Genomic DNA, 13,723 nt, shown 5'->3' on the forward strand with positions numbered 1-13,723 from the left:
TATTTTTTTGAATTACAGAATGGCACACCTGCACAAAAACTACTATTTTGAAAATGAGTAAAGGCTCAGCTATTCAAATTGAGATTGTGAGGTCAGTCCACCAGTTGGGCAAAGTCCAGGAAAAGGTCAGTTAGAGTGATATTGAACCTCTTTGGGATGGCACCACAAGACCTTGTTCCCTTGCGTCGCAAGCTTATGGATGGCACATAAGATTGAACTAGTCAGTTTGGGTTTGTTGGTGCCGTACAAGTGGTCATCTTGTAGGCAAGCATCAGTACCTTGAATTTCATGCGAGCGGCTACTGGTAGCCAGTGTAAACCAATGAAGAGAGGAGTAACATGAGCTTTGTTTGGCTCATTGAAGACAACCTTCGCTGCTGCATTCTTGATCAGTTGTAGAGGCTTGATGGTACATGCAGGAAGGCCCGCCAGGAGAGCATTTCAATAGTCAAGTCTGGAGAGAACAAGAGCTTGGACAATAAATTGGGTGGCTTGCTCTGACAGGAAGGGTCTAATCTTCCTAATGTTGTATAAGGCAAACCTGCAAGACCGGGTCGTTGTAGCAATGTTGTCAGTGAAGCTTAACTGATGATCCATCACAACTCCTAGGTTTCTTGCTGTCCTGGAAGGAGTTATGGTTGACGAACTCAGCTGTATAGAGAAGTTGTGATGAAGCAATAGGTTAGCTGGAATCACCAGGAGTTCTGTCTTCGTTAAGGTTAAGATGAAGTTGATGGTCATTTATCCAGCTAGAAATGTCACTCAGACAGGCTGAAATGAGAGCAGCTACCATCGGGTCATCTGGTTGGAATGAGAAGTAGAGTTGAGTGTCATCAGCATAGCAGTGATTGGAAAAGCCATGCTTCTGAATGACAGATCCTAATGATGCCATGTAGATGGAAGTGAAGAGTTGTCCAAGTACTGTGCCTTGAGGAACCCCAGTAGCAAAGAGTTGTGACTTAGAAACTTCACCCCTCCAAGACACCCTGAAGGAATTATCTGAGAGATAGGACTTAAACCATAGGAGTGCGGTTCCAGAGATGCCTATCTTTCTGAGCATTAACAGTGTCGAAAGCAGCAGACAGGTCCAGTAAGCTGCTCTTGCCAGTCCGGGGCTTCAGTAACCGAGAGCAGAGCAGTCTCAGTTGAGTGGCTACGTTTGAAGCCAGATTGGTTGCTGTCCAGGAGGTTGATCTGTACAAGGAACATAGAGAGCTGGTTGAATACAACTCGCTTAAGAGTCTTTGCAATGAAAGAAGGGATGATACTGGTCTGTAGTTTTCTAAAAGTGCTATATTTAGAGATGTTTTCTTAACCTTCTGGAGTCAATTACTGTGTATACATGTTTGGAGCCACTTATTTTATTCACTTATTATCTTCTCCTGATATTTTCCTGATATCAAAAAAACTTCCAGTTATCACCACTCAGCCACACAATTATTTGTTATATTTAACAAATTATATCTAATGTCCCCTCACCTAACCAAAGGACCAACTATCAGGGTCTATGGACCCTTCCCCGAAATACAACTAACACCTCAAAAGGGTAGAAGAAGAGCCCTCTGATTCCATGGCAACCAAAGACAAACCATCTGATAACACTGGTTATATTGCTCAAAGGAAAGTAGGTAGAGAAACTCTTTCTCAAGTCTCTCTTCTACAGACACATACGGCCCATAAAAAAAAATTATCTAATTATTTCATAGGAAAACCTTTCCTTGAATGAATACACATATAATTAGGTCATGTTGTATGTTGTTCCAGTCCTTGTATATTGCATTGTATTGTAGCTTTTATATTGTATACTGTTTTATGCATGTTTATGCAATCTTACCAATAGGTAATCTTACCATGTTTAGTATCTATGAATTTGTCTTCTGATCTAAATGAGATTCTATATTATATGTTGGTACATAGGCAATGTATTCATGTTCTAAGAATCCTTAGTAATTTTGCATCAACACCAAATCAAATTACATATGCAAGATACCATGCTCTAAGACAAAGAGTTGTAAACTTTCTCTCCAAAAGTGGAAGTCACGATTCGATCTGTGACAACCCAGAGGTGTGAGCTCAAAATGAAATAAAGCTCTCACATCAGTGACCCATCTCTGTCATTCTGCAGTTCTGTTATATTCTGAGAAGATAAGAATGTGAGCTATAACACTTCTGCAACCCTTAAGTCTACACGAGGCTTCAGCATTATCTTTACATACAAAAACAATCCTTGGATCTCAGCTGACGTCTCTGTTAGCGCTTCATCATCTCCATCTGGGAGAAAACTCTCCCGACCACCACAGAGTCAGAATATACAGTATTAGGCTATTGTAAGAAAGTTGTTTTCTCTGGCCCCAAAAATATCCTTTCCTAGAGTTTTTATGAAATTACACTGCTTGTTCACTGGAAGAACAGGTTAGTGGATGGCAATTTAATTCTGCTACAGTTACAACTGGCAGCTCATTTATTGTACTGGTATAATAATTAATTGTAATAATTTATATAAATTTAAGTCTGAGAATTTGGTATCAGACAAAATGACTGGGGACTAAGATTGATCATACCTCTACGTTTCTTTTGGAGCTTGAAGGTTTGGTTCCCACTGGTCTTCCATTTCATAGGCAAACAGACATAATTTCTCCATGACAATATCTTAAACGGGTCATATGATGCTATTTTTAAGATTATTATTTTGTGTAACAGAATATGTTTTTGTCATGCTTAAATGTTAAAAAACACATTCTTTTTCATATAATGTACATTATTGTAGTTCCTCTATGAACCGCCTCTTTCAAACAGTAATTTTCTAAGGGGCCCCTTCTTCCGGCAAGCGCAGTCTGCTCTGATTTTCCAGCTTCACCCAGTGCATTCTGATTGGCCGAAAACCTAAAGCACGTATTTGAAATGTAACAACCTTTCCATAATCGCATGCTTCAGCTTTCATCATGAATGTAAAGACAGTAAATAATGTCCTTAGTTTCACCATCAGTTCAAGCCTGAAAGAGGAACAGAGTTTTGTGACACAGTAATGACGCTTGTATGTGTTTGTAGTACACAAGCTACAAACAGTTAATACAGCTGACTCCACTGTGTGATCATCTCTCTCTCTCTCTCTCTCTTTCTCTCTCTTGTACACACACTATGCGCAAAATAGCAACTAATAACAAAACATACTTACAGTAACTGACTCAGAAGCGCCAGATCGTTGTAGCAAAGTCAGAATTACCTCCTCTCTTCAGTTCACGAAATGGTCGTCCATAAAATGCGTTGCTGTTCTGATGTTGCTGTTAATATTCCTAAAAGCATCTACTTTTGGAAGGCCAAAGTAAAGTGCTTTTGTTGTTGCCTAAATACACACAGAATCTCCCTTGTGTGGCTGCTTCAGCACTAACTGTGGTTAATGAAACCACACTTTCTTTCTTTGCCAGAACATTTGGGTGGCATTATGCAAATATTCCACATAATGTTGTAGAGATGTGGGGGACTGTTTAAACAAACCATGTTTGGGGTAATAAAGAATATCTCTTTGGATCTGAGACATTAGTCTTCGCAACTTTACCGATCTTGTAACACTCCGAAGAGAAAGTAAAAAATTAAATCTCATCATATGACCCCTTTTAATCGGTTGTTTTTCATCAACTAGCTTGTCATATGTGTTACTGCATGTTAGGGCTGGGGGATATGGCATCTTGTTCCAATGATATAAAGTGTGAATAGTTCAGCGAAGTGAGAATTTAACTTTTACTACATTGGTTACATAGAAAAAGGCCAATCGGGGTGAGCAAATATATCCATGGACAAATGGTTGAATAATAGAGTGTGGTGTGCTTGGTCCAATTGCACTTCTTCTTATAAGAGCTCAAGCTCATTCTCACACATTGACAGGCAGTTTTTGTGTGCGTGTGATCTGAGATGGAGTGGAACTCTGACAAGTAGGCCTACACTTTTGACTTACAGGACATGGCACGGAGTCTCTCGTGGTGGAAATAGTTTGTGCAGGTGAAGCCTGGTTTGTACTTTGTCTGCCTCTACACCACAAACCAACTGACTCTGAGCACTCCTGCATAAAAGTGTGCAGCTTTTTTGACACTTGCTTGACACGTTTCACACTTGCTCGCCTTTGTGAAATGACTCGGAGTAATTATTCTCAGAATCATCAGAAAGCAGCGGTAAGAGGAAGTAGTTTGTCAGACAATAATTTAGTGAGAAGTTTATGAATACATGGATTTCTTCATAAACTTATAAGGTTGTGGGTCATTTTGTTGGGCACATGTGAAAGCACACTACATAAACCCACACAAAAGCATCAAATTGTGTATAACCCAGTAAATTTGAGATTATTACTTGTTACATTAGAACAAAACTTACTGTAAGATATCATTACATATGTATAACACTAAATTAAACAATATTGATTAAACACCTCTGATTATTGATTACAGAACTGATATAAACACTGATGAGTGGTAAAATCACAAAATAACCCTTTTTGTCAGCTTTTGTTTTTGTTGTTTATAAAAAAGAAACCTGTAATAGTGTTAAATGATTTTTAAATTCACTATATTGAATACAGTACTATTAATTAAAAGTATAATTAAAAAATACATTACATATTAATATATTCTTTTAAACAAGCTTCACTCCGTTCAATAATTACCTGGCGCTAGGGTGCTAAATATCCCAGAAATGGCCGTTTTTTTATCCCTGCATTTTTAGAGCATCTAAACTAGGTCTTTTGGCAGCCATTTCTGACAGTCAGTGACCCCCTTTTTTTCTTTTTCTTCTTTTTTGTTTTAGTTTTATACAGTTGTAACGAAGAGGCTGAGGCAGAATGTGAATCCATTTGCAGGAGTTTATTAAGGGAAGATCTTACAATCAGAGTCGTGTAACCAGGCAAAGTGTCAGTACCGTAATGGCAGTCTGATCTTTCAACATACACAGGGGTAATCCAGTCGGCAGAGACGAGTAGGCAGGCAGACAGGTCAAACACAAACATCAGTTCAATCGAGCAGTAAATCCAATGGGGCAATCCAAGAGACGTGAACGAGGAAACAGGCAGAATCGTAAACAAACAGGCAGTCAGAATACTCACAAGGAAAACACTCGGCAAGGCAGGTAAACTGGCAATACTTCGCAGTGAAGTAACATGCTGACTCATGTTAAATAGTCCCAAACAGGAAATGACTGTAGAAGCAGAGGGAGTGGTGAACAGTCAATACTCCACTGAGAGCTCCCTCTGCTGGCATGGCGTTACATAATCCCCCTCCCTGTGAGGGCCTCCTGGCACTCAGGGTGGACGTCCCCATGGTCGTGGCACTGGTCGATCGGGTCTGGTTCGATGGAAGTCCTCCATGAGAGACGGATCCAGAATGTCGCTGGCGGCTACCCATGACCTCTCCTCAGGTCCATAGCCCTCCCAGTCCACAAAATATTGGAGATGACCCCCTCTCCTTCTCGAGTCCAGTTAATTCCTTGACCTTGTAGGCCAGTGCTCCATCAATGTCCAGTGGCAGCGGTGGCTCTTGAGCCTCATGATTTGGGTCAGCATCCGTGTGGACCGGTTTCAGCAGTTAGACATGGACGGAGGGAGAGATACGGTAATTAGCAGGAAGCTCTAATTGGTACGTTACTTCATTGATTCTTCGTAGAATTTTGAAATGGCCAACGTACCTTGAGCTGAGCTTCCTGCTTGGTAGCCGCAACTTGAGATCCCATATAGAGAGCCAGACCCATTGTCCTGGTTGGTAGGGAGGATGTGGCTGACATCGCTTGTTAGCCTGTGTGTTCCTGTACTCTGACAGCTCGTTGGAGGCGGAAGTGGGCACTGTCCCACACCCTCTCGCTCCGACGAATCCAGTCATCCACATCGGGGACTGATGATGGTTCGCCAGACCACAGGAACATAGGGGGTTGGTATCCGAGGACACACTGGAAAGGGGTCAGACCTGTTGATGAATGAGTCAGTGAGTTCTGTGCATACTCTGCCCATGGGAGGAATTCTGACCATCGATGCCGTTTTCTGCTGCAATAGGACCTTTCCACCTGACCATTGGCTTGTGGATGATAACCAGAGGTGAGACTGTTCCAGACCTTGTGGAACATAATGGAGGTTAGGGGGCAGTTGGTAGGAGCTGGATCTTGGATCTGTTCCCGTTGGATCTCCTCCATGATATCCCAAGTAATGAGGTTGTATGCACTTCGTAGGTCTAGTTTGGTGTAAATCCTCGCTTCACGGAGCTGTTCCAGAGCTGAAGGGACCAATGGCAAAGGATAGCAGAATTTTATTGTGACATAGTTTAATCCTCGATAATCAATACAGGGCCTGAGTCCTCCATCCTTTTTCTCCACAAAGAAGAACCCTGCTGCAGCTGAAGAAGTGGAAGGTCGGATGAGCCCTGAACTCAGGGCCTCCTCAATATAATCCTCAATGGCTTGGGATTCTGTTCGAGATAAGGGATAAACACGACTCTTGGGAGGCATGGCATTGGGGAGTAAATCAATACTACAGTCCCAGGGACGATGAGGTGGTAGTTGTGTTGCCTTAGTTTTGCTAAAGACCTCTTCTAGGTCATCATAACAGGGGGGGAATGTTGACAGTCTTGGTACTCGAGGGACTTTCAACACTAGTGATACAGCAACGCTGGGGAACTGACGAGAAACAGTGACTTTCACAAAAGGCTGACCACTTGGTCAACTCACCCAGAGACTGTCTCATCAAATTATCAATCTTGATTGCAAGCGTGATGAAGTCAGTAAGTGATGAATTTTCTCCTTTACATACCAGCTCTGCCTGAAGTAACATACAGACAGGTATGGTGACCTCAGAATTTATGCTCTGCATTTAACCCATCCATAGTGTGTACACACACACAGCAGTGAACACACACCCAGAGCAGTGGGCAGCCATTTATGCTGCGGCGACCGGGGAGCAGTTGGGGGTTCAGTGCCTTGCTCAAGGGCACCTAAGTCGTGGAATTGACGGCCCAAGACTCAAACCCACAACCTTAGGATTAGAAGACACTCTCTAACCACTAGGTCACAGCTTCCCCAATTTAGTGATTAGTGGCAACCCCCAGATTAGTGGCATTAGTCAAATATGAAATGAACAGTAATTATTCAAATTAAATTGTAAAAATCAATAACTAGACACATTTTTATAAATTAATAATTACAAACACATTTTTTAATTTAATATGCAGCTATGACACAAAAAAATGCATTTCTTAAAGCTCTATTATACATTGTAATGTTCTTGTAGTTAAAAATAAATTATTTAAAACATTCTAGTAATGTTTCATGTAGACAACAATCTGTAAGATTAAGCTCTCATTCCAACTCTATTTTCTTTTTAATTTTCTGACTCGTTAAAGGGTTAATTAATCCAAAAATCAAAATTATGTCATTAATAACTCACCCTTATGTCGTTCCAAACCCGTAAGACTTCCGTTCATCTTCGGAACACAGTTTAATATAGTTTAGATTCAGTCCAAAAACTCTGTCCCTCCATTGAAACTGTGTGTACGGTATAATGTCCATTAGAGCTGTAGTCAAGTCCAGCTATGTCGAGTCCAAGTCAAGTCCAAGTCCAGGACTAGTCGAGTCAAGACTGAGTCCAAAGAGGTTCGAGTCCAAGTCAAGTCCAAAAGTATCGAGTCCAAGTCAAGACCGAGTCCAAATGAGAGAAAAAAGGGTCCTCTTCAAGACCACATACTTAACTACTGATAATGTATGTGATGCGAGAGACAGCATATCTCCTATTCTAAGAAAATAATTTTACATTATTATTTGTAATGATCAAAAAGCACGTGTAAAGTAACAACTCTGTAGGACAGGGGTCTCCAAACTAGATCCTGGATGGCCAATGTCCTGAAAAGTTTAGCTCCAACTGGCCTTAACACACCTATCTGGAATATTCTAGTGTGTCTAGTAAGAGCTTGATTAGATAGTTCAAGTGTGTATAATTAGGGTTGAAGCTAACAGGGGCGTTACACAAGATCCCGGGTCCTATGCATAGGCAGTCCTGATGGGCCCCCAGGCCCCCACCCATGAAAATATCCAGGTAAACTAAAATATATTTCAGCTTCATACTTTTCAAGGGCCCTCTCTTCCTTTGGGGCCCTGGTAATGAGTACTGGTTTTACCCCCAGTCCGACCCTGGGAGCTAAACTATAAAGGACACTGGCCCTCTAGAACAAAGTTTGGAGCTGTAAGGTCAAATTATTTTTATGTACTTTATTTTCATTTTATTTACTTAATACGTGAATTTTAGGATTACAATATTGCGTGGAGCTGCTACTTTGTATGACCAGTTTCTATGTTGCATGTAAAAAATAAAATATGTAATGTAATAATTAGGGCTGTGCCTAAAGCCCAATACCTTATTAAAAAATGAATAACGGAGAACTAATAATTCTGCCTGAATGCTCGGCTGAAGCTGACACAGTCTGTTGTTTGCTAGATAACAGGTGAGCCAGAGGATCAGTGCCAGAAGTGAATGAATGTAAACTTTATGAGTGAAAAGAGCGCAAATCAAACACCGCATTGTTGTCGCCTCTCTGTGCGTCTCTCAGAAATCAGAGCATTGCAAGAGTAATTTTACCTATAATAATACATCATACAGGTTATAGTATTTGTATATATTTAAAAGGCAAATATTTAAAGCTTAGGCTACGATATGATATGAATGAATGGAATAAACACAGCGCGCTCACCAATCAAACAGCCGCGCTGCGCATCTCAGTCTCTCAAAAACCAGATCAGTTCTCTCTCAAGAGTAGGCTAGTCAGCTTAGATACGGATACATTGTCTACTTGTCTACATGTCTACATGTTTGCATCTTTATTTTTTGCTGGTTTGCGCGGCACACACACATCTGTTTAGTGAAGTTCACTTAACATTAAGACTCGCTTAAAGGTGCCATCTGTAATGTTTGGCAAAAAAAATCAAGTCATACTCCACATTCCATACCAGATGGGGGCAGTATGCCTCAATAAAGTGAATTGGTCTACTCTAGAGTAACAAACGAGAAACGGCATAGTCTCTATGCTCTGCCCCTACTTTCACAACAACACTACAGCCATAGCCGAAGCCTAACTGTGCGTTCACACCGCCGGCGTCGAGAGCGTCAAAAATCGCTTTTGCCGCTCTGCTCACGATGCTGCAGAAAGATTTGTGAGCGCTCAGATGCTCTAACGTAGATCGAATGCTTATTTTGTATATAAAGCGGCTGCAAAGCAAACAAGCTTGTTGATCTCGTGCAGACTAACCACAAGGAGTTATAACCTCATTAAATATTGTTGTGGACGAAATATTAGGATCCTTTACTTAAAATGAACAATCTCAGACACCTTGGTCCATGTATCACTTTTAATTTTTTTTTTATGTCCCTGTACGCAAACAGGGACACATCATAGATTAATACAAACGCTAAACAGCAATAATCAACCTGTCCTTTATTCTGCTTGAGAACTAATGTGCCAACTCTCAAGCATTCACCGTGAGACACACGCAATTGACTCTTTTCACACGCTTTCACGCCACACATCAATTTTTTCACGCACAGAAAAACCACGAAGCAAAGAGGACACGGAGACCAACAGACTAGACAGAGCAGGTTAGTTATGATATATAGGGCTGTGCAAAAAATCGAATGCGATTTTAATAACTAATAAAAGTTGTATTTTGTTACACACATTGCACATGAACGTCAGAACCTGGGGCTTCACAAACGACCTGCGTTTGGTTCTACGACGACGCAGCCCTGCTTCTTCACTCCTCAACTTGGTAGAAGAACACATTGTAAAATGTATTGTGAAAAAAAAAACGATGAGAAAAAAAAATGGGAATAGTAAATACAATTTTATTGGACATAAAGAATGAATGAAACGTTAACAGTTGTGGTGTGCGTAACTAGGCAACCAGGTTGTCGTTCACGTTGCAAGACGTCATCGAAGTATGTCACAGAGTGTGCATACTCTTTTGCTACACACTCAAAAGTATGTACTTTTTCCTCACAAAAAAAAGTACATACTTTTACGTCGTAGTATAAGTAGGCGAATTGGGACTCAGCGTACAACTTTATTCAGCTTGGTATTCTCTTCCGGGTCTGTTGCCAATCACCAAAAGAATCAGTTCGGTTCGGTTCAGATGGTCTGTGTGTCGGTCTGCTTCACACTGAATCACACATGCGCAGTATCATCAGATCCTCGATTCTCGAATCGGACGCGTCCGGCAGAAACGGTTCTTGACTCGAGAAAGAGTCATTATCTGGCTCGGCTCAGTGTTCATTTTTTAGTTCTCTCTTCACAGCAGTTCAGTCAGTGTACTGTTTGAGTGCATGAATTACTCCGGGATATTGGTTACTTTGAACTCAGAGGGAGTGTCAGCCACATTAAAAAGGTTAACAGCTCAAGTAATTTGTGGATTAATGCATATTGGAGACACAAACTGTTTCAAACGACAGTTCGATTTGGTGAACTGGTACAACCGATTCACTAAGAAGAACTGGTTAAATCGAATGATTCGCGAATCAGACATCACTACACTGCAGTGTTGTGAACGTGCTCACAACAGACCCGAAAGAGAAGACAATGCTGAATAAAGTCATATTTTTTTGTTATTTTTGGACCAAAATGTATTTTCGATGCTTCAACAAATTGTAACTGACCCTCTGATGTCACATGGACTACTTTGACGATGTTTTTATTAACTTTCTGGACTATGGACATTCAATTTCAATGGAGGGACTGAGAGCTCTTGGACTAAATCTAAAATATCTTATCTTTAATTTTTTTTGGGTGAACTTTAATAGGTTAATAAAACGTTTTTTTTTTTTTTGTTTTGTTTTTTTTTTGCATGGTTTTAGCATGGATAACAATCAATAAACTAGACATGATGTAGACCATGTTTATCTTACTTGAATAAATGACAAATATTATTTACCTAGCAAAGTAAAAAATGACAAACACAGACAGTCGTTTAGTTGTTAAATGTGACTAGGAGTATGGAGTATTAACAACTGCAGTTGCATGTCTGCAAGTATTGTATTGCAGCGAGGTGGACTTGTAAAAAAAAAAAAAAAAAAAAAAATTCAGATATAAGCATATATCCTGTTTACATGAAACGTTTCCTGTGTTTAAAGATCGATTACAGATAAAATTGTTTCAGTCTCACCTGCAAAAATATTGCACGCAATGATTTGCACACAAAACTGTTTGGCTGGTTCTATGCAGCTTCTGGAAGTGAAATCCCAGTCTCATGTATTAGATTTAGTCCAAAATCTAACATATATCTTAAGTATTTAACATAATCATTGTGATCTAAATTAGTTTGTGTATTACACTTACTATTTTAAGTTATAATAAATTATGATTCTTCAGGATTGGAACTTGGTTCTATAAATGTATTATTTTCTACATGTACTACTTCTTTGGGTAACACTTTAGAATACTGTTTCTTACTTACTACATAACTTGTAAAGAATTATTGAAGAACTAACAGGTGATTATTCATTAACACTTAACTCACTCCTGTTAACTACTAAGGAAAATGTGTTAATTAATCAGTATGTAATATAATGTTATGATTATGTTAAGTAACAGTTAGCTAATCAATAACTAATGTATTCTGTCATGCCTCCTGAAGAACTACTATTGATTATCTACTAGTTAGGGTTCAAGGTACAGAAGAACTAAGTATACTAATTTTTCATAAGAGTAGCAATGGATGGTGTTTACTTATTGAATTCAATAATAAATATACTTGCTAATAATACTTACAAGAATACTTACTGGCCGCTGTTATTCACCTACTTAAAAAAGCACTCATGCTTTTGCATCCTGCTCCTGTCTTCGTTACAGAATGAATCAACTTTTTGAATGAATCGGTTGCATAAATTATTCAGTGATTCACTCATTATTACAGCCAAATGCTTTGTTTCTTAATGAATCAGCCATTTGAATGAATTGCTTGAATCTCAATGACTCACTTGTTAACATACACTTGCTGTCACCTACTGGCAGTTTTAATTTCACAATTCAACCTTTTGTTCATGTTTAAAATTATTTCAAATTTCACATTTAATTTTAACGTAAAATGGAAGAAATTGTTGAAATTGAATACAATCTTGCTACACAAGCTGTGTATGAATATATATATATTGTGGCGGGGTGAAGTAGGACATGTCTCGAGGATGAAGATAAGTTCCCCGAAGGTGGATTTTATTAAGGAAAACTGTGGTGAAATGCCGTTGTCGTGAGACGGCTTGGTCCTCGGTGCTCTGCTTCCTTGTTATGGGTGCGCTGGTGCAGTGTGGGTCTGTGCTCTGCCGTGGGCGTTGGGGCTGGCGGTCACACGCTGCTCTCTGCAGGCACAACAAAAAAAGGGTTAGCCGAATCTTGCGAAGAAATCTCTCACCTCTGTGTCCGCTCTCTCCCCTACCTCCCGGTGTGGGTGGCCTCCGCCAGCTATATGGCCTCGACCAGTTCGTCCATGTTGGCCGGGTTCCGCATACCGGCTGCCTGACGTAGCGGGTGGGGAAGGGCGCGCAGGAGGCGGTCAACCACAACGCGCTCCGCTACCTGGTGCAAGGTGGGACCCCCAGCAAGCAACCAGTGTTTGGCCAGACGGGAGAGGCTTGTAGCTTGAGCCCGGGCCGGCTGCCACTGGTCAAGTAAGTGAAGGTATGACTGAAGAAGAGATCACTTGAAGGAGGTAAGTGGGGATTGAATCAAGTGCGCAAGTAGCAGGATGATTTTACAGTAACAGTTTGGAAACTTCATTCATCTAACTCCTTTTGCCTGAATTACTGCAGCAATGTGGCGTGGCATGGAATCAATCAGTCTGTGGCACTGCTCAGGTGTTATGAGAGAACAGGTTGCTCTGATAGTGGCCTTCAGCTCTTCTGCATTCTTGGGTCTGGCATATTGCATCTTCCTCTTCCCAATACCCCATAGATTTTCTAATTTAAGGTCAGGCAAGTTTGCTGGCCAATTAACAACAGGGATACCATGGTCCTTAAACCAGGTACTGGTAGCTTTGGCACTGTGTGCATGTGCCAAGTACTGTTGGAAAATTAAATGTGCATCTCCATAAAGTTGGTCAGCTGCAGGCAGCATGTCGTGCTCTAAAACTTGCTGATATACGGCTGCGTTGAACTTGGACCCTCAGAAAACACAGTGGACCAACACCAGCAGATGACGTGGCACCTCAAACCATCACTGACTGTGAAAACTTTACACTGGACCTCAAGCAATGTGGATTGAGTGCCTCTTCTCTCTTCCTCCAGACTCTGGGACCCTGATTTCCGAAGGAAATGCAAAATTTACTTTCATCAGAGAACATAACTTTGGACTACTCAGCAGCAGTCCAGTTCTTTTTGTCTGAGAGATGCTTCTGACACTGTCGGTTATTCAAGAGTGGCTTGACACAATGAATGCGACAGCTAAAACCCATGGCATGCATAAGTCTGTGTGTAGTGGTTCTTGAAGCAGTGACTCCAGCAGCAGCCCCCTCTTTGTGAATATCCCCCACATTTTTTAATGGGTTTTGTTTCACAATCCTCTCCAGGGTGTGGTTATCCCTATTGCTTGTACACTTTTTTATACCACATCTTTTCCTTTACCTTACTATTAATGTGCTTGGACACAGAGCTCTGTGAACAGCCAGCCTTTTTTGCAATGACCTTTTGTGTCTATGGTCATCTTTTGGACAATTATCAAGTCAGCAGT

This window comes from Carassius auratus, unplaced genomic scaffold (genome assembly GCF_003368295.1).
Source record: "Carassius auratus strain Wakin unplaced genomic scaffold, ASM336829v1 scaf_tig00028952, whole genome shotgun sequence".
Classification (NCBI taxonomy): Eukaryota; Metazoa; Chordata; class Actinopteri; order Cypriniformes; family Cyprinidae; genus Carassius; species Carassius auratus.